The sequence below is a fragment of the Bombus affinis genome, unplaced genomic scaffold, assembly GCF_024516045.1.
Source record: "Bombus affinis isolate iyBomAffi1 unplaced genomic scaffold, iyBomAffi1.2 ctg00000099.1, whole genome shotgun sequence".
Lineage (NCBI taxonomy): Eukaryota > Metazoa > Arthropoda > Insecta > Hymenoptera > Apidae > Bombus > Bombus affinis.
The window spans coordinates 279,823-299,904 of NW_026108840.1; the positions used below are offsets into that span (position 1 = coordinate 279,823).

The 20,082-nt window shown below is 36.6% G+C and overlaps 1 pseudogene; it reads left to right on the forward strand.

Moving 5' to 3' along the window:
* The first annotated feature begins 17,871 nt into the window (after nucleotides 1-17,871).
* LOC126927397 (dynein beta chain, ciliary-like) lies at nucleotides 17,872-20,037 on the forward strand (annotated as a pseudogene).
* The last annotated feature ends 45 nt before the right edge of the window (nucleotides 20,038-20,082 follow it).

The window sequence follows — 20,082 nt, forward strand, 5'->3', positions numbered from 1 at the left end:
GTACCAAAATATTGTTTATGTATAGCGTGTAATGTATATCTCAAAATTAGCAAGTATTTATTAGTAAGAATAGATGAAATTTTATATTATCGATAAGAGAAGATCTAAATTTAACCTATCTTGTAGCACACAGGATAAGAAAAACTGTTTTTCACATCTGAATGTGACATTATTTTGTTTGTCACACTCTATACCGAAGGAACGTTGATTTTGATCCATACGTATGTATAGTCAAAAGATTTATAGATTGTTATAATAACTACGAGTGTTTATTTTTACAATGACTATGATTTGTTTTATTGTAACATTTGACAAAACTATTAACTTGAATATTATTTATATTTTTTTATATAATATATTATATCATTTATATTTTAAATATAAATTGTTATTACCATATAATCGTTATAATTAACCAGAGCTTGATCCAGTAACTTCGTCAATTGTTGTGAATAAAAGATTGGCATATATTTTGGTTCACCGATTCCTTCCGCAAAATGACAATATATTATTGGTCCAGCAAATACAATATTTTCGTCCGTTTCCTGTGACAATAAATGTCACATTATTAAATTTATCATTATCAAAAATTAAATTAAGAATATACGTAACAAAGACCTATTTACTTCTCTTTTATTTACTAATTTATTAATTAATACTACTGACTTTTTTAAACTTAGAGAAATATTTCTGCGAAGCGACTCCTTCAGCAATTGCTGAAAGGCTTTTTCATCTTCAGCACTGATTAATTTATCCGAATACACTCTTGTTGCTTCGTGAACGTATAATCTGATCAAATGTTTTCCAGTCGGAACAGTCTCACCGTTTGCTAACAGTATGCCGTTAAAGAGTAAACCTTTTTTATATCAAATATTTATTATTAAATAGAATATTAAATATTTTTTTAAGAGATTTAATGATAACGTCACGTGATTTTTATCTCAATAGAGTTGAATTTCATGATAAGTACTTTAGTTACCAACTGCGTTCCATATGTATACAGGTCAACTCAAAACTTTATTTCAGTGCGGTTAACGTATATAATACTCGTCGTGTAAAATGAGAAAATTACCATTTGCTATAAAAACTCAAAATTTATGTAATACTTTACTGTGTATATCGGTTATTCCCCGATTTCTTTCGTGTATTTTATTCTATTGTCTTTTGGCAATTTTTCAGTTTTTAATAACGATAACATTTACTGATGAAACAATATTTCGCAAATGTAGAATAACGAATATACGTAACGAATATTTCCGGGCAGACGAAAATCCACACGCATTAAGAGATAGTTGGTGCAGGTTGGTGCACCAGCACATTCTACAAACGCCGTACAAGAGCATTTGACCAGCTGTTTTGAAAACAGGTAGTCGGTCGAGGAGGGTCTGTGCTTTGACCTGGTCAGTCCTAAGATTTAAATCCTCTGTACTTTTAGTACTGGGGATACACGAAGACACAATACAGTAAAATTTTAAGAGAACAGTCAGGCTCTGTTTACAAGAAAACGGAGGACGCATCGAACATCTGTTGTAAGATGTTGCGTTTTTTGATATCGCAAAACTCGCAGCACTTTAATTTTGATTTACTCGGAGATAAAGCTTCCTATGGAAAAATATTACTGTACAAACGTCACCAATTTGGAAATACTTCACACAAAAAAGAATATTAATTTTAAAAGGTAAACTGCAACAAACGCCGATAAATTTCTATGGTTTTAATTAAGCTGTTGTCATTTTAATATTACTTGTTTTGTTGAAATAAATCTTACTTGAAAGATGTTTGAGAGATCACGTGGATTAAATACGTAATGAAATTTGACTGCTGTTGGTAGGGATGTTGTTGAAATTTTTATGGTGACATTTACATGGTGCATTTAATAATGATTTTGCAATTTTTGTCAGCGATAAGTTAAATTTGTTGATAGGATTCATCAGGTGTTGTTCTAGCATTTGGCTGTAGATCAATACTAAATTGTCATCGGTTGGAAAATTGCAATAAACAAACTGCAATAAAAAGAAATTTTCAGTCGATAGAAAAAGATTTTTGTAATAATAACTTACATATATGTTATATTTCCAGAAATCCTATATACTTATACTATATCATATACAGGGTGATGCTTTATTGCTAAATAACACGTGGAAGGCTACCCCCCGCGGAATACCATCATCGAGTTTGACTATTTTATTTCTGTAGCGAGGTCAGTGGGGTGTTTTCTTTTTATTCTTCTTTTTATAAGAGTTTTGCTCGCTTCAGCAGCTAGCTGGTTTGGATGTATTGCCGTTCTTTCCTTGTGTTTTTCTTTTTAAGTACTTGCCGATTTCTTCTTTGACAATTGGTATCTTTAGGTCTTGCATATATAACCTCGTTTCTGATACTGACTACTATTCTGAGTATTTTCTAGTAGCGACTCTGGTTTATTTACCTGATTCATTGCAGCTGTCTCCCATAGTGGTGGTCATCCGTACGTCCAAATTCAATTGTTTATTAGGTGCTTTTCGTTTTCGTATTGTAAGTGTAATATGGTTAAATTGACTGGAGTTTACCGGGATTGAATTACGTTATTTTTTGTGCAAAAAGAGATTAGGGGGTTATTTATGGCTATTTCGAATATTATGATTATGTTGGGTAGCAGACTTATATATCGTAGGTTTGAGGGTGAGAAGCGGTCTTTATTATTTTTTTTTCCTTTTGTGATGGCTGTTAGTATTATTAAAGAGCACTGTGTAATATCATTTTATTTTGTTGGGTAAGCGTTTGAGCAAAATGTTCGGGACGTCGTCGAAATTGGATGATCTTTTTATCGTTTAATTTAGAGAAAATGATTTTTAGTTGGTTATAATTTATAAAGTATTTTATTTCTGTGTCTGGTTGTTTGGGGTCGTCCGAGGCAGGTTTTCGTTAGAGAATATGAAAACTGTCTTATTTAGCGATATGTCTGGCTCTATTTTATTTTTCAGTTTATTCGTTTCGGAGATAATAATTCTGTTTAATTATCCTCGACCAATGTGTTCGTTGTGTGTGTGTGTGTGTGTGTGTGTGTGTGTGTGTGTGTGTGTTTTGGAAAAGTGAGTGCCGATATCGTATAGTTTTTCCGTCGTTTTACATATTATGAAATAACTAGACTCCATGCTTTTATTGATGTTCTCTATCGCTATACCAGCATCTTGGAGGAGGGGAGCTTTCTCTGGAGATAGTTTGAAAGAAGGGATAGAGTTAGGTTCTTTTTACCTAAAAATTTGATTTGTCTGTAGGAACATTTTAGACATTTTTTTTTTTTTTATTTTATTTGCCAATCTTCTCTTTTTGTCGTAAGAATAGTTGTATTTTAGATTGTTTATTTTGGATAGTACGTAGCTTTTGTCTCGTTGTAGCTCGTTGTAGCTCGTTGTAGCTCGCTTTCACAGTCAAGGCGCTATTTTAGAAGGGTACTCCAACAGCTAAAACGATTCCCTTCAACATTCGTAGCAGTATTTCTAATTTCCTATGCTATGAGTTTTTTGTAAGGATAATTGACGGATTTTAACGGTCCGAACGGTCGAGCGCACCTTACCCCTCGCCCAATAATATCTAAGCATGCCATTCATCCAGGTATCGTTCACGCTCTTCCAGCGAAGGATCCCCCCACTTGGGGCGTATTCGCGCAGTAAACGCCATCCTGCGGGCGAATATGCCGTTTGACGATTTTCTTGAAAACCAATCAGCGTGCGTATTTGGGGTCCTTCGTTTTGAGCCTTGTTGGAGTCTCACTCGACGCTCGCACTTGGGCTCGCTCGAGTCTAACAACGGTATTGGTAGTCTCGTTCGAGTAGTGCAATCGCGAACATGTAGCAGCGAGTCAGTTTCCGTGCCTTCGTATCGCTAAACGTGGACTAAACAACCGTTTCAATTTCTCAGTGCTCTTCAAGCGCTCGTGCAGGTGAAATCGTTTCGTCAGTCGTAACGATCAGTTGATACTTTTCTGAACAGGTTTCCTCGGTGCGTCAATATCTTCAAGCATTCGTGGACATGGCTGCAAGCGTTAGTGGAGAGGACAGAGTCGTTCCATCAGGCGTAACGATCAGTGGACAGTCCTGTGCGAAATCTTCAGCTGTGAACAGTATCTCCAAGCATCGGTGAAGGTAAGTATCGTTTTAGCGAGCGAACGATTAGTAAACCGTCTCGTGCGGGTCTTTCAAATGCGAACGGCATCGACACGCGTGTATCGTTAATCATTCGTATCGTCGTACGATAATTCAGTCGCATTCGGTCAGTCGTAAATCGCGTCGCGGCATTCGCTTCAGTTGTATTCGTAAATTTCGTTTTAATCGTCGAAAACAATTTGAAACTTCCTCATCGTTTGTTCTTCGATAATTTTTTTCTAATTTTAACTTTGTCAATTGTTCTACGCGCATTAAATCTGTTACCCAAGATTAATTCGGCGGGGAACAAGTTAGAGAGCGCGGTATCGTCGTTATCAGACACACGCGCATGTTAGACGTATCGTTGTTTCTTTAACCGATTGAATAGCAAACAGCGTGATCGGGCTGTTTAGATTTTGTGTCGAAAAGTCCCAGTACATTTGAACTCTACGGACGACTGACGCTATTTTGTATTTCATTGTTATCTTGATAATTTTTATTGAACAAAACTTGAAATATTTATAAACTAATAGTACGCGTATATAAATATATAGATGTATTTCGTAAGAGTAACAAATATGACGAGCGCTATTGTACCGCTTGTTTCTCTTCGCAATCGATTAAGAGGCTATCGTGCCGTTCGGCACGTTTCGACCCTGGTTTTTCAAAGACCCCTTGGGGCTCGAACGGTTAAATTATGTCAATATTATCTGCAAATAATTATTTTTCTATTTACTCTATATGATTTTCGAAACGTTAAAAGATTATTATTACTCGACTACTTCAATATTGACTACGATAATTTTTTAATTACGGTTAAAAACTTGTCACTACTGGTGTGAGGGACTGTAAAATTGATTCGAAATAGTATTTTACAGAGTAACCGATGAAACCGATGAAACCGATGAGTTAGATATTTATATAATAAAAAGTTATTTATATTTCTGAAGTTTCTTTTTGAATATTTCTTTTAAATACTATTTTAAGTAGTTGTTGTTTTACAGTACGAATAAAATATTTTAAATGTGTAATAAAAAATAAACTATCTTTATTTTCACAATGTGGTACATAAAATAAAGTATTTTATCTTTGTATTGTAAATAGTGTTTAAAATTGTTGAGGTTATTCAGTATATAAAGAGAGAAAAACGCGTGGATGAAGTGTAAGATACAAAGTATATATTTGACTTAATAATGAAATACAGGAATACAATTTGAGCTGGTCCAGATCCGCACGCTAGCAGTGTTACTTTATGACTGAAAACCCCGAAGCCAACGTCGCCTGTCTACAGTTTATGGTCTGCCTCCCTGCTATTCTTTTGTCTATGTGCTGTCGATGGCTTCAGCGCTTGAGAAAGCTAAAAAGACCAGATGTGGAGTTTTCCTAGAAGTGGTGACCACTTCAACAAAAATGTTTCTTAACAATGAAAATAGATTAAGCAGAAGGTTAATGTCAGGATGCGAGAATCCAAAATATTTAGAAATTAAATTCATGTTCTTTTAAACCCAGCTGCGCGCTCTTCGGGCCTCTTTGTTCTTACTGCTCTCCTTTCTTTCTCTAAGAACTTTTGTATTCTTTAAACGTATAGAGCAAAATTTTGTCGGACCGTTGAAACCGACATATTTGAGAAAAAGACGTGCGATCATAGAAAATTTAGGGAACGCACTGATACAAAATTGTATTATAAGATGGTAATATGACCCGCGTAGGGAAGCTGCGAAAGAAATAGCAGAGAATGTTATAAATATATTGGAACATTTCAAAGAGAAAATAAGAGTTTGTAAAAATTTCACTAATGCCAAAATTTTGTTTGCGATAATAGAATGTACCGGTTTTTTGCAATTAAAATTATTATGAACGATATAAGTAACATACTACTACATTTCCCCGGTCCTTACTTAGAAGATAAAACAAACGAAAACGAATCTTTGTATGCAAAGGTAATTTTCTTCTTCAAACTCTTAGCGAATAATTTAGTTGAATGGAAGACCGCAGCAGGGTGTTAAGTAACAAGCATTATTCAAAGTTTTCATCGCTTGGATTACTCTTCTGTGGGCAAACATGCAATCCATTTCCTTTCTTTTTTTATTTTTCTTTTTTTTTCTTTTTAATTTGCACTTTACAATTTGTCCAGCTGGACATTTGTTAAATTTTTCTAACTTTATCCGAGTTTGACTATTTTATTTCTGTAGCGAGGTCAGTGGGGTGTTTTCTTTTTATTCATCTTTTTATGAGAGTTTTGCTCGCTTCAGCAGCTAGCTGGTTTGGATGTATTGCCGTTCTTTCCTTGTGTTTTTCTTTTTAAGTACTTGCCGATTTCTCCTTTGACCATTGGTATTTACGTACAATTCTCGATTCCAACTGACGATTCTCTCCCCTCGGTTACAACTCAACTATTTTCTTGATCCGATTCGTTTCTTTTCGTCATCCATCAATATCTCTACTAGGCGCGCGTTCGTTACGCGTCCGCCACCGTTGCTACCTACGCCTTCTTCCAATATTACAAAAATTGTCCTATAAGGAAGAACCTTACGGATATCGATGGCTGATTAGGCCTGTCGGCACTTGCGCCTCGGTGATGTTTGGACCGCCGTTGGAAAGTTTTGTTGCCGAGTGCCGCTAAGCCCTATTCAAGTTTTCCGACCGTTTCTGCTTGTTGGCATTTGCTCTTCGTCGCCGACATTGTCTCTATGTCAGCGATCTTTCCGCGTTACTATAATAGAGACCAAAGAAGCCGTTCTACAGTGTCACCTAACTAGTACAGTGTCACGTAAAATTTATGATAAAGAAGGAGTAACGTAATTTGACCGTGTTTTTAAAATTTTGTAGGCTTTTATTCACGAGAACGATTAAGTATAATATTACAATGAAGTTCAAATCACGGCCAAACTGTACACAAGACTAGACTCAAGACTAAAAAAAGACTCTTCTTGGTCGAATAATTGCAGTTTTTACAGGCTGCTGCGTTCGTCGGTGTTGAGGGACAAGGGACGGATCCTAATTGCCCTAGGTAATGGGGCAAATGTAATGTTGGGCCATGTGCAAAGGTCAAGTCAAAACCTAACGGTCCGCTGTCAGGTAGTATGGAATGACGTGGACTTGGATATGATCGTTGTCAGAACAACCGTGTTGTTCGTGAATATTAATATTTTGCTGTTGGTAGTTATACGCAATGCAGTGAAACTAAATAATTTCAAAATTGAAGTAGGCGAGAAAATTAGAGTATTATGATGGTGCAGGTCGAAAGGGCCTGATTTCCTATACAAAAATAAGTCGATGATGAAGTAACAATTTTCAACACAAGACTTGGTTTTCCAGAAAATCAATTACGAAGTTCCGTCCACTTGACTCGCTACTTTTTAAATATACGCGTACCTATATGACGGAACTTCACTATCCATTGTTTGGGAAACGAAGCCAGGAAAAATGTTATATATCTGTATGCACGTCTAAAAAAAATACCATTTATCCTCATAGATACATGTATGTTTTCTTAAATATTTTGTCTATTGGATAACATGAAATAACAAAGCTGATTACTTCAGCCAACGCTCATACCGCGTTGAGAGTACTCGTTCTCGTCAGTTGACCGTGATCCTCCGAGCAGGCCGGACCTCTCGGCCCTAAGGGATAAACAGGCGTAGGCCCTAACAGCGAGCGCGGCAAGCTATACAGTGTACAGTAGACAGTGAGAGAGCAAAAAAAAAAAAGAAAAACAAAAAAAGTGCTAAACAGTGAAAAAATAGTGACAACATCAACCACTTTAGAACCAAGTTAAAAATAGAAGAAGAAAGAAATGAATTCGAAACCAAGGAGGCGGAATCCGCCATAAACTCGTCAAAAAAAGGAATCAAAAGAAAAATAGAAAAACAACAAATAATTAAAGATAGCAGCATAAGAACTGCTACACAAAAGACGCGGAAACTCAATCCGCCCCCAAACCTGATAACCAGGAACAAAATAAACCCCAAACTAGAAAACTTAAAAGGAGAAGAAAGCGACTCACAAGAAGAGCGCGACGATAAAAACGAAAATATGAAACAAAGAAGAAGCCCACAACCACAACCAATGGCTATCACATTAAGAAACAGATTCGATGCCCTCCAAGCACAAGACCCCAACACACCGCAACCGCATGAAAACATTATCGATAACATTAAAAAAAAAACGACGTATTAAGAGAAAAGGCAACCAGACAGCCCACTCCCCCGATCACGACACCAATAACCACAAGCAAAAGCTACACCGCCCGGACAAGCACCCCCCCCCCCCCCCCCCCCGCCCAGCCGAAAAAAACAACACCGCAACCTTCATCAGCACTGAAAAACCAAACGCACAAGGGCCTGCCACCCAACCACCCAGCCGAAGACCAGGCAGACCCCCCCACATCAGCAAAAGGGGCCAGGCCACCCCCCATCAACATAACGTTACAAGACCCAAAAGACACAATAGCACTCATGGAAAAGTCCCTCAAAATCAAGAACTTCCATATCAAAAGAATCCACTCAGGTAAGCACGTTTATCTGCAAAACTTAAATGACCACGAGAACGCAAAAAAAATACTGACCGCAGCCAACACGGCCTATTTCACATATACCCCAAAATCTCAAAAACCCCACACGTACCTACTAAAAGGGCTAGGAAACAGCTACACAGAAGCGGAAATTCTAGAAGACCTAAAAGCCCTGAAAATAGAAGAAGTTAACTTCACCAAAGTGACGCGTTTCTCAACAAGAAAATCAAGGGAGAACAACACATTGCTCCCAATCTATATAACCCAAATCTCCCCCGATAGCAACATTGGGAACCTTTTAAAAATAAACAGACTTAACTATCTGAAAATAGCCTGGGAAAAAATTAAAAAAAAACGAAATCACGCAGTGCTACAAATGTCAGCGAATAGGCCACACAGCACAAAACTGTAACCTAAACTATCGCTGTGTAAAATGCACTGAACCGCACGGGCCAGGCGAATGCAAAATAAAAAAAGAAGCAGCAGTAAGCAAAGAAAAAATCTACTGCGTAAACTGCAAAAACTACGGACATCCTGCATCATACAAAGGATGTCCAAAACTCGCCGAATTACGGAAAAAGATTAATGAAAAAATCACCAAAGCAAAAGCAACAAAAATGGAAAGAATCGCCAAAATAAGCCGTAAGTACGTCCCCGAACTAAAGTTCGCGGACATAGTAAAACAAAGAACAAGTATAAACGAAACAAGTCCGCAAGTAACAAACATAGCGGCACAAGTCAAACAAAACCCTAACCCGACAATAGACTCACCCCAAATAAGCATAATAAATGTCATCGAAGACTTCAAAAAAAGCATCCTAAAAGCCCTAAGCGACCAACAAACACAACTAAACGAAATCAAAAAAGCACTAAATACGCATGAAGAAAGAATCGATTCCATCTTCAACATCATCGAAAATATAGACGAAGATTAGCCAAAATCACACCCGCCCACCAATCACAGCAGAAAATAAACCAGATAAAAGTTAATCATCTGAAAATCATATCAATAAACGCCAACTCACTAATCTCAAACCAAAAAAGATACAGCTTGCTAACACTAATTAAGAAAGAAACCCCCGACATAGTACTCATCTCAGAAACCAAACTGAACTATAGACATAAGGTGCAATACAAAAACTACACTATAATAAGACACGACAGACCAAACGCTACCCAAGGAGGAGGAACGGCAATCCTCATAAAAAACCCCCTGAAGTTCAAAACAATACAAAACGACAAAATAACAAACTTCAAAATCCTAGAGACGACGATCATAAAAATAAAAATAAACAATAAAGAAAACTTATTTATCTCCGCAGCCTACGCAGCCTACGGAAACCAGAAACAATTTAACGACGAATTCGACAATCTCTTCCAACTTTTACAGCTCGACAAACAGGAAAACTACTACATAATAGCCGGTGACCTTAACGCCAAACATACCAGCTGGAAAAACGAAATAAACAACACGAGAGGAAACTCCGTCAGAACCTGGCTAGACAATAAAAGCATTTTCTACAAAACAAACCTCTATGGCTCCGAGCTACCCTCTTACCCAAAAGGACGCTCCTACCTAGACATATGCCTAGCAGACGCCCGAATAAAATTCCAAAACTTACGACCAAATAACACTCTCAAAACCATAGACTACGACAGCGACCATAACGCCATAGTATTTCAGATAAGCAAAAACACATCCGACGACCTAACACTCGAAACGCAGACCGAAACACCCAGGTACAACTACAAAAAGACAGACTGGAAGAAGTTCCAAAACCTGCTCGAAAAGAACTGCGACCTAAAAATCTACAACAATGTCAACCTAACAGACAGACAAATCGACTCGTTCATAGACGAAATAGAAAAACATATACAAATCGCCCTACAAGAATCCGTACCGACATTTAAAAAAAAAGACTCCTGCGAGCCATATATAAACTATAAAATAAAAAATCTACAACGAGACAAAAGCTACATACTATCGAAATTAAACAACCTAAGACTCAACTACTCTTACGACAAAAGAGAAGACATAGAATTCCTAAAATACCTGCTACACGAAATAAAATCACAACTAAAACAAGAATTCGCAAACTCTATAAATCAATACTGGACAAATAAAATAAAAAATATCTCCAAAAAAGACTCTGCTAACATGTTCCCGCAGATAAATCAAATTTTCAGACCAAAGGAACAAAACTCCATCCCGCCCCTCAAACTGCCTCCAGAAAAAGCCTCCCTCATCCAAGAAGCAGGCATCGAGATACAAAACACCAACAAAGACACAGAGGGCAACTTCATAATATCAAAAACAACGGAAAAACTAGACATTATCGGTACCCACTTCGTCAAAACTCACACACAAAACGAACACATGGGCCGAGAACAACTAAACAGAATTATCATCGCCGAAACAAACATACTAAAAAATAAAATAAAACAAGACATAGCGCTAAACAAAACAGTCTGCACATTCTCAAACGAAAACACATCGGACGACCCCAAACAGCCCGACCCAGAAATAAACTACTTTACAAACTTCAACCAACTAAGTACAATCTTCTCCACGCTAAACAACAAAAAATCCGCCGGCTTCGATGGCATCCCAAACATCTCGCTCAAACGCCTACCAAACAAAATAAAATGGTACTACACAGTACTGTTTAATAATGCACTAAACAACACGTACTTCCCCAAAAAATGGAAAAAAGCCAAACTCATAGCCATTACAAAAAAAAATAAAGACGGCTCATCACCTGCAAACCTACGACCCATAAGCCTCCTCCCCAACATAAGCAAAGTATACGAAATGATCATAAACAACCCCCTAGCAGCCTTCTGCTCAAAAAATAAGATAATCCCGGAAAACCAATTCGGCTTCCGCCACAAACACTCCACAATCCACGCAATAAACAAACTTACGTCGGATATCTGCTGGGCACTTAACGCAAATCAGCGAGTAGCCGCCTGCCTAATAGACATCGAAAAAGCTTTCGACACCGTCTGGATCCCAGGACTCATTTATAAAATAATTAAAAAGAACTTCCCCGAATACCTAATCAAAATAGTATGGGACATGATAACAAACAAAACTTTCATAATGACCGACGGCTCGCACACTTCAAGCAAAGAATTCTCCATAGAGAACGGCCTGCAACAAGGAACAGTAAATTCCCCGCTTCTCTTCAGCATCTACAATAACGACTTACTAAACCTCTTTAACCTCAACACATCCACACACAAACGCTCCATAGCCTTCGCGGATGACCTAATCATCTATGTAACAGGCCGCAAAACCAAAACGATAAGAACAGAACTGCAAGAACTCTTTAACAAAATCAGCGATAACTATCATACATGGAAACTAAAAATTAACGCAAACAAATGCGAAACCATACTATTCAGACCCATGACAAGCAAAATCGGCCCAGCAGAAAGGGAACAAGTCAGGAAATTCCGCCTAAAAGAAAAAGCAAACGAAGAGAACCTCATACCACACAAAAATTGCGTAAAATACCTAGGAATAAATATAGATGAAAAACTAAATTATAAGCAACACATCGAAATCCAACTCTCCAAAGCCAGCAAAGCTTTTTGGAATACAAAAAGGCTGTTTTACTCCAGAATTCTCGATAGCAAAGTAAAAATCATGTGCTACCAATCGCTAATAAGACCCATTATAACCTACGGCTGCCCAATATGGTACAACATACCAGCGTCAATAATGGAAAAAATTCGCATATTTGAAAGAAAATGCATCAGAGCTTGCCTGAGCATTTACAGATCAGAACACAGCGGATACAGAAAATACATAAAAAACAAAAAAATATACGACTTAGCCAACATCCACCGCATCGACTGTCACATCCTAAAACTAACGAGAAATCACTTCTCGCAAGCCGCGAAGATCAAAGAAAACAGCCTAATCTACGGCTGCTTATACCCAAACGACGCATACTTCAAAAACACTCTGTTAACAGGCTACATCCCCCCCGAAGCCGTCCTATACCTAGACGAAAGAAACTATCTCCAAGACCAAAACAACATCCCCATAATTTATCATATGCAAAGGAAAATAGGAATGAAATCTATTCAATACGAGGAAAACCTAGATGGCCGTACTGCAGACACTAGGTGGAGATACAACATGGCCCTCCCCCAAAAGGATACAGAAGACAAACACAGAAAAAACACAAAAAAATATTGGTGGATACGGAACCCATAACAAAAAACAACAAGATAAAGAGCCACAGAACGGCAACGCTCACCGAATAAAAGTGTAAATATGTAAATATGTAAATATGTAAATAGATAAACAAATATTATACTAATCCCACAGAACACCCCTCCCCACCCCCTCCCCACCCCCTCCCCGCCAGTCCCAGTCCATCCCCTCCCAGCCCCTCCCTAATAGGCTAGCGAACTGTCCTGTTTTTGCGTCCAGGCTTTCAGGACATAAATTAAAATATCGTACATAAGCACAGCGCAACAGCGGCTTAATTTTATTTTATTTAACATTAACAATAATAATCTTAAAAAAAAAAAGAGAAAAGAATGTAATAATGCATGGCTACGTCGTACCGTCGCGTATCGGTACTTTTGCCTGTACCACCCTACAATTAGAATTCAGCGTTTATTCTGGAAAAAAAATCATGTAAAAAAAAATATGTAAAACCTGGAATTAATAAACAAAGTTAAAAAAAAAAAAAAAAAAAAAAGTACTCGTTCTCGTCCGATCACGAAAGTCAAGCAGCGCTGGGCACGGTTAGTACTTAGACGGGTGACCGCTTGGGAACTCCGTGTGGTGTTGGCTCTTTTTACTTTTGTTAACACTTAGGCAACCAAACCATCAGGTCTTCCCTCTGTGAAGAACATCACTGAGTGACCGAACGGGGAGATCTCCCTTTTTGACTCTAGCAACGCATTCCCTTTTTTGTTGTTGTTGTTGTTGTTATTATCAGTTATTGTTTACTTATCCAGTTACCTAGAATTGTTCCCAATTAATTGCGACTCTTCTTCTGCTTTTATAAAGTGCAATATGTAGTAAAATACACCAATTTAGTGGTCTTAAAATTAATTAAAAAGTTACACTATCAGTTATGACTAAATAAAGTTGTAGTCGAACGATACCACACTGTAAAAAAAATATTAAAATGCATTATGAATTTTTAACTTCACGTTCAAGTCGTGTCATTTATCATTGGTCATCTTTAATGTTCTTAATTTTACTTATATCTTTTTATACTTTTAATTTGATGTTTTGTATAAACAATATGTGAAATCGCTAAACAAAATCATTACCGTAAAATATAATTGACCACTTAAATAATTTTTAGACTTTTCTGTTTTTCAAATATTAGTGAATTTTTTTTTCAAATATTAGTCCTGCTTACTTAGAAAACTGCACGTGCGCATACAGTGTTTCTATGAATTTTGAGAATTTGTTATTATTATGATCTTTTATTTTACTTTTTATTTCCTTTGCGAGTTTGTTTAGATGTTCTCCTCCTTACTTGGAAATATGCACGATGGGCAGTTTATAGGTTGGCCTGTGCTGGCGCGGTTGGCTAAGTGTTAATAAGCTATGGTCGTATACATGAAGAAAATATCTTTTTAGCATTAAACGATTATCACCATATGTTGTATCATTCTCGCATACACGCTTACTTATATATTACTTTGTTTATACTTTCCGATAATGTTATATGTATTCAATATTGGGAATTGGAGAATGTGCAAGTATTATACATATGTACGTCGTTTGAGAGAGTGCAAAAATATATGTGCCAAAAATTGTGACACAAACCGAAGGGCGATGATTCCCTGCGCGTGGCGAAAATGAAGTCGAAAATGCAAAATGACATTTTTCGCTTTGTTTTCGCGAAAATCAATTATGAAGTTGCCCCTACTTAACTTCACAGTCCATTTTCTTGAAAACGAAGCCGGGCAAGATTTTACATATCTCTTTTATCCTCTTACATAATTGTAAATTTACGTAAAAGCTTTTTATTCAATAATATTAAATACCAAAATTGATTACTTCAACTAACGCTTATACCGAGCTGAATGTATTCTTTCTCGTCAGAGTGCTGGGAACCCCTCAAGCAGGTCGGTCCTCACTGGCAAAAAATACCAGGCGTAAGGCCTGTTAGTGAGTTTGCCAATTTATAGAGTAAAACTCAATAACGAAAAGTGATAAATAATGCTCACTATAAAAACAATCAAGAAAATAAGAGAAGGAAAGAAGGTAGAGAGAATGAAAGAAACAACCAAAAGAAAAATATAGCAAAAGTGAATCAGGAACTTTCTTGGCATTACAAGCTTTGGCATCCAAAGGACGCGGAAACTCAACCGTCCGTCAAACCTGGTGAACAGGAATAACAGGGCACAAAGTAGCCAGGAAAGTGTAAGCAAAAAGGAAAGCGCAACAGGAGACGCGGACCGCGAAGGAAACGAAACCATAAATTCAGCAGATCCACCGCATAACCCACATGATCAGCCAAACCCTTGAAAAGAAAAAATACTGCTCAGCGGTATTCCTAGACATCCAACAGGCATTCGACAAAGTATGGCATGAAGGGCTACTCTACAAGCTCAAAGAAATCCTACCCCACCCGTACTACTCCATCTTAAAATCCTACCTTACCAACAGACAATTCATAGTTAAATGTCTAGGCGCCACTTCCGCAACATTCCCAATAGAATCCGGCATACCCCAAGGTAGTGTCCTCGGACCCCTACTGTTCTCCATCTACACTGCCGACTTACCTGTATCAAACGAGCAACATTTGCCGACGACACAGCACTATTAGCTACCCACGCAGACCTGGCAATTGCCTCATCCACTCTCTAGCGCAGTCTGGACTCCATGGAAAAGTGGTTCCAAAAATGGGGCTTCAAAATAAACGAAAAAAAAATCCTCTTATGTAACCTTCACGCTCCGAAAACAAACCTGCCCCCAGGTCACCATTAACAACACAATAATCCCAAGCAAGGACTCCGTAAGATACCTGGGCATGACCCTGGACAGGAGGCTAACTTGGAAAAAACATATCTCAAAAAAAAACAAAGCAATTAAAGGAAAAACTAAGAAAATTCTATTGGCTCACGGGCCAACGCTCCAAACTAAACATACAGAACAAAATAACCCTCTACAAGGCCGTAATAGAACCTGTCTGGACCTACGGAATCCAACTATGGGGAACAGCAAGTAATTCCAACATTGAAATACTTCAACGCTTCCAATCGAAAACGCTAAGATCCCTATTAAATGCACCCTGGTATGTTACCAACGAAACAATCCACCGTGACCTCAAGATACCTACAGTCATAGATGAAATACACAAGTCCAGAAGCAGATATAACACAAGAGTCAACAACCATCACAACCCACTAGTCACTCAACTACTGGACACGACGGACCAGATCCGCAGACTAAAAAGAAAATACCCCCTAGATTAAATCCTTAGTTTCTACTAGAACCAACAATATAAAACTATTATAATCCATGTCATTGTATCACGCCAAATTAAGTTACTGAAAATTCTCAACGAGAATTGATTGTAAATATTCTAATAAATAAGAAAAAAACGCGTTTAGCCAAACCGGCTAGCAGCGGAAACGTTCAAAACCATAAACATGGATAGAAGGCTAAAAAGGAAGCACCCAGCAGACCTCACAAATGATATGACCTAGCGAAACCGAGGATGGTACCCCGCTGGGGATAGTCACCTACATGTTAATATAACTGTTAAAAAATTCTACCAAATGTCCAAATTGGACAAATTGTGAATACAAATAATAAATAAAAAAAAGAGAAAAAGAAAACGAAAACTCGCGTTATCCTCTTCTACGTTGAGCATATCGAAGATCTCAGTTTTTAGAACAGTCTCTACCTCCCTATAACTGCAACACTTGAGTTTCAACTTTTGTGCAAATACCGAATGTTTCTTATATGTGTGAGGTGGTATGTCGTGATAGGTGCAGAAGGAATACTCCGATGTTCAACAAAAAGTTTATTACTTATAACAATCAACGAGTCAACAATTCATACGATTCACACTTAACGATTAACCATCGAGAGTTTATAATCGCGTGTCTCGGCTTGTGTTTGCGTCGCTATGATACTGAACCTTTCGCACTTCGCGGCTGTAGGCAGAGTGACTCTTTGTTCGAAACTAAACGGATTCTTTTCTTAGTTGCCCTTCGATATCCCTACTACACACGCGTTTATTAGATGTACCGCGGCAGTTGCCGCGCGTGCATTCTTCCAAACATTCGGCGGAAGAACCATAGGAATATCGATGACACATTAGGCGCGTCGGCCTTACGCTTTGAAGATATAGCGCTTTGTGTCGCGAAGCCGTTGGAAAGTTCCGTGCTCGTGTGCCGCCACATGTGTTTTTGGAACCTAATTTCCAAATTGTATGTTATATAAAATATTTTTAAATATATCGTAATGAAAGAAATCATTGTAGAATTATATCATACGATGAGTGCAATGGCAAAACGACATTCTCCTATGCGACTCAAATTACTGTTACAACTCTTGGAACATATAGCCGTACTTCTTCCATCATCATTAAATCAATTAGAACATGATCAACTTAAAACTACTGAAATGTGACATTAAATTCGAAATTGTTTATATTGAATGTATCTGCTTATAGAAAAAATTATAACTTCTCAAATTTATCGATAATAGATGAAGAAAGTTTCATAATCTTCTGAATTTTCAAACTTTAAATGCTGCTTTGTGATATAACGCCAGACAATTAATTAGTGATATTTTTTTGATAGGGAGAATTAATTATTAATGCTGAAATGGAAGATCTACAAAATTATATAATGATGGATGCTGTTCCGCCGTCTTGGACAAAAAGAGTTTACCCTTCAAAATTAGGATTAAACAGTTGGTTCACGGATATGTTATATCGAATAAATGAATTATTTGATTGGACTGCTGATTGTAAGGTAACCATTTACTTATTTTTTACTATTATTCTAACTTTTATTATTGTATAAAACAATGCTCTATTAATATGGAAATATTTCAGTTTATGAAATTGATAATTGAATCCGTGGCAAATTTTGATGCTTGGAATTCAACTCAAACTGGTAAAATAAACATAGCAAAATTGAATGAGCGACAGAATAAAGCTTCGTTCAACGCACACGATTGTTGCTACCCATAAAAAGTGAAATTTTAATAACTCGTATCCCTTTCCTGTAGAAAAAAGCTGTAAAAGACTGCTTCAATCTATTCAACTAAAATAAGTTTAGATGTGAACTGATATGAATCAAAGTGTTTTCATCTTCAGATAATTAATCTGTAGATAATTTGTAGTAAATAGAATATGAATCTGCCTGAATTGAATCCAAAATAGTTGGATTGAGTTTGTGTAAATTCATATTAATTGAGAACATCACTCCGATCTATTACAATACCTTTCATTAAGAAAAAATAGAAATTATAAAATTTAACATTTCCAAGCAGCTTTATTCGCATACTCGCCTTTAATATCCTGTATGTTATGCCCTTTAGCTGAACTTGAGAAACAATCTTTTGCTTGAACTATTTTCGAACCCTCGAGAAGATGACAAACCAGATATTAACCCTTTGAGTGCTGACTACTCGCGGCCTATGTCGTCCGTACGGACGGCGCGCGTCTAGCGCTGACGATCGCTGTGGACGGAATACTTTTTCGTTAGACTGAACTCTGTTGATTGACTATTCAAAGCGCAAATCGTAATAAGTTATAGTAATCCATTTGCACGAGATTAAATGATTCAAGTGCATTATTTTTTAGTTATTTTTAATTATTTATTATAAACATTGAAATTTACAGTTAACTAGAATTTGGGTAATAAACTAGAAAACAATAAACTAGAAAACTAAATTTAGTAAATATAACACAAGTTAATAATTTAGCTGTGTGTGAAAAATTCAGTGCTTGAGAAAACTAAAAAACCAGATGTAGAGTTTTCTTACAAGTGGTGACCACTTCAACAATAACGAGGCACTATTGGCATTTGTTTACTGCCGTAAGGAATGCATTTATATTTATTTCACACAAACGTAATAGTATTACTTCTGCGTAGGTGTTCGGAAAAATTGAAAAACCCATACATGCGTCCTTAGCCCATGCCGGGAACTTACAGAAAGCGCATGTATATGTCCTTAGTCCACACCGATAGCTTTCGCCAGACACCTATATGCGCCCACAGCACTCAAAGGGTTAACGAATCTTCTTTCAGACGATATCGACGGGTCATTAATATTATATACCAAACGCAGAATTTCCCGTTTCTGTCAATTAACATTAAAATCTAAACAATCTTACAACATTGGTATTCAACTTTATTGCAATCTTATTCTGCTCATCAATTAATCTATTCTAATAACATAACGAATCATTATGTTATTACCATCATCGGTATGGTTAAATGATTTTTACAATCCTCAACCATTTCTAACTGCAATTATGCAACAAACCGCACGCAAAAATGAATGGCCATTGGACAAAATGTGTTTATATCGTGAAGTACTGAGAAAAACCAAAGAAGAAATCACGTAATTATTAAAAACATTACTCCGCCATTCCTTCAAACGTATTCTTTATTTTTATTTTTCCTTATTGTATGATGTTAATATCGAGTATACTATACTTATCGCACATGTACAATGGTGAAAAAAAGTATTTGTACATACATATCGTTATTTTTCAATGAACCTTTTTTTTGGCGGAGTCCACGATTTATTTTTGCAGCATCAACTCTTTGTAGCCGTATGAAAGTACTATTATATATATTATTATATTATATATCATATAATACTATTAAATACATGTGTATATACAAATATTTTAAAGTATTAATAAATAATGATATCTTAATTGTATTTTTAAACATTTTTAATATTTTATTTCAAGTACATTTATCTAAATAAACTCACTAGTTTTATATCATTAACAAAATTTAGTTACAATTTGTATAAATTTTTTTCGGAGTAGTAATAATAGATTTTTCACTAAAACTTTACAGATCAGCACGAAGAGAAGGTGCATATATAAAAGGATTATACATGGAAGGTGCACGATGGGACGATCAAACAAGATGTATCATGGACTCTCGATTTAAAGAATTGTTTCCATTTCCATTATTTCCAATAATATATATATTAGGGCGATTACACAGGACAAACAAGATTTAAAGAATATGTATGAATGTCCTGTTTATAAAACACGATCGCGAAGACCTACTTACGTGTGGACGTTCAAATTAAGAACTAAGGAGAGAGCTAGTAAATGGATTCTTGGTGGAGTGGCAATTCTATTACAAATCTAATTTTATAAATTAAATTATGGATTAAATATGCAATTAAAATAAAGATTTTCGAAATCGACAAAGAGTGTTGGTATTCTTTTTCAAAACACAGTATTATTT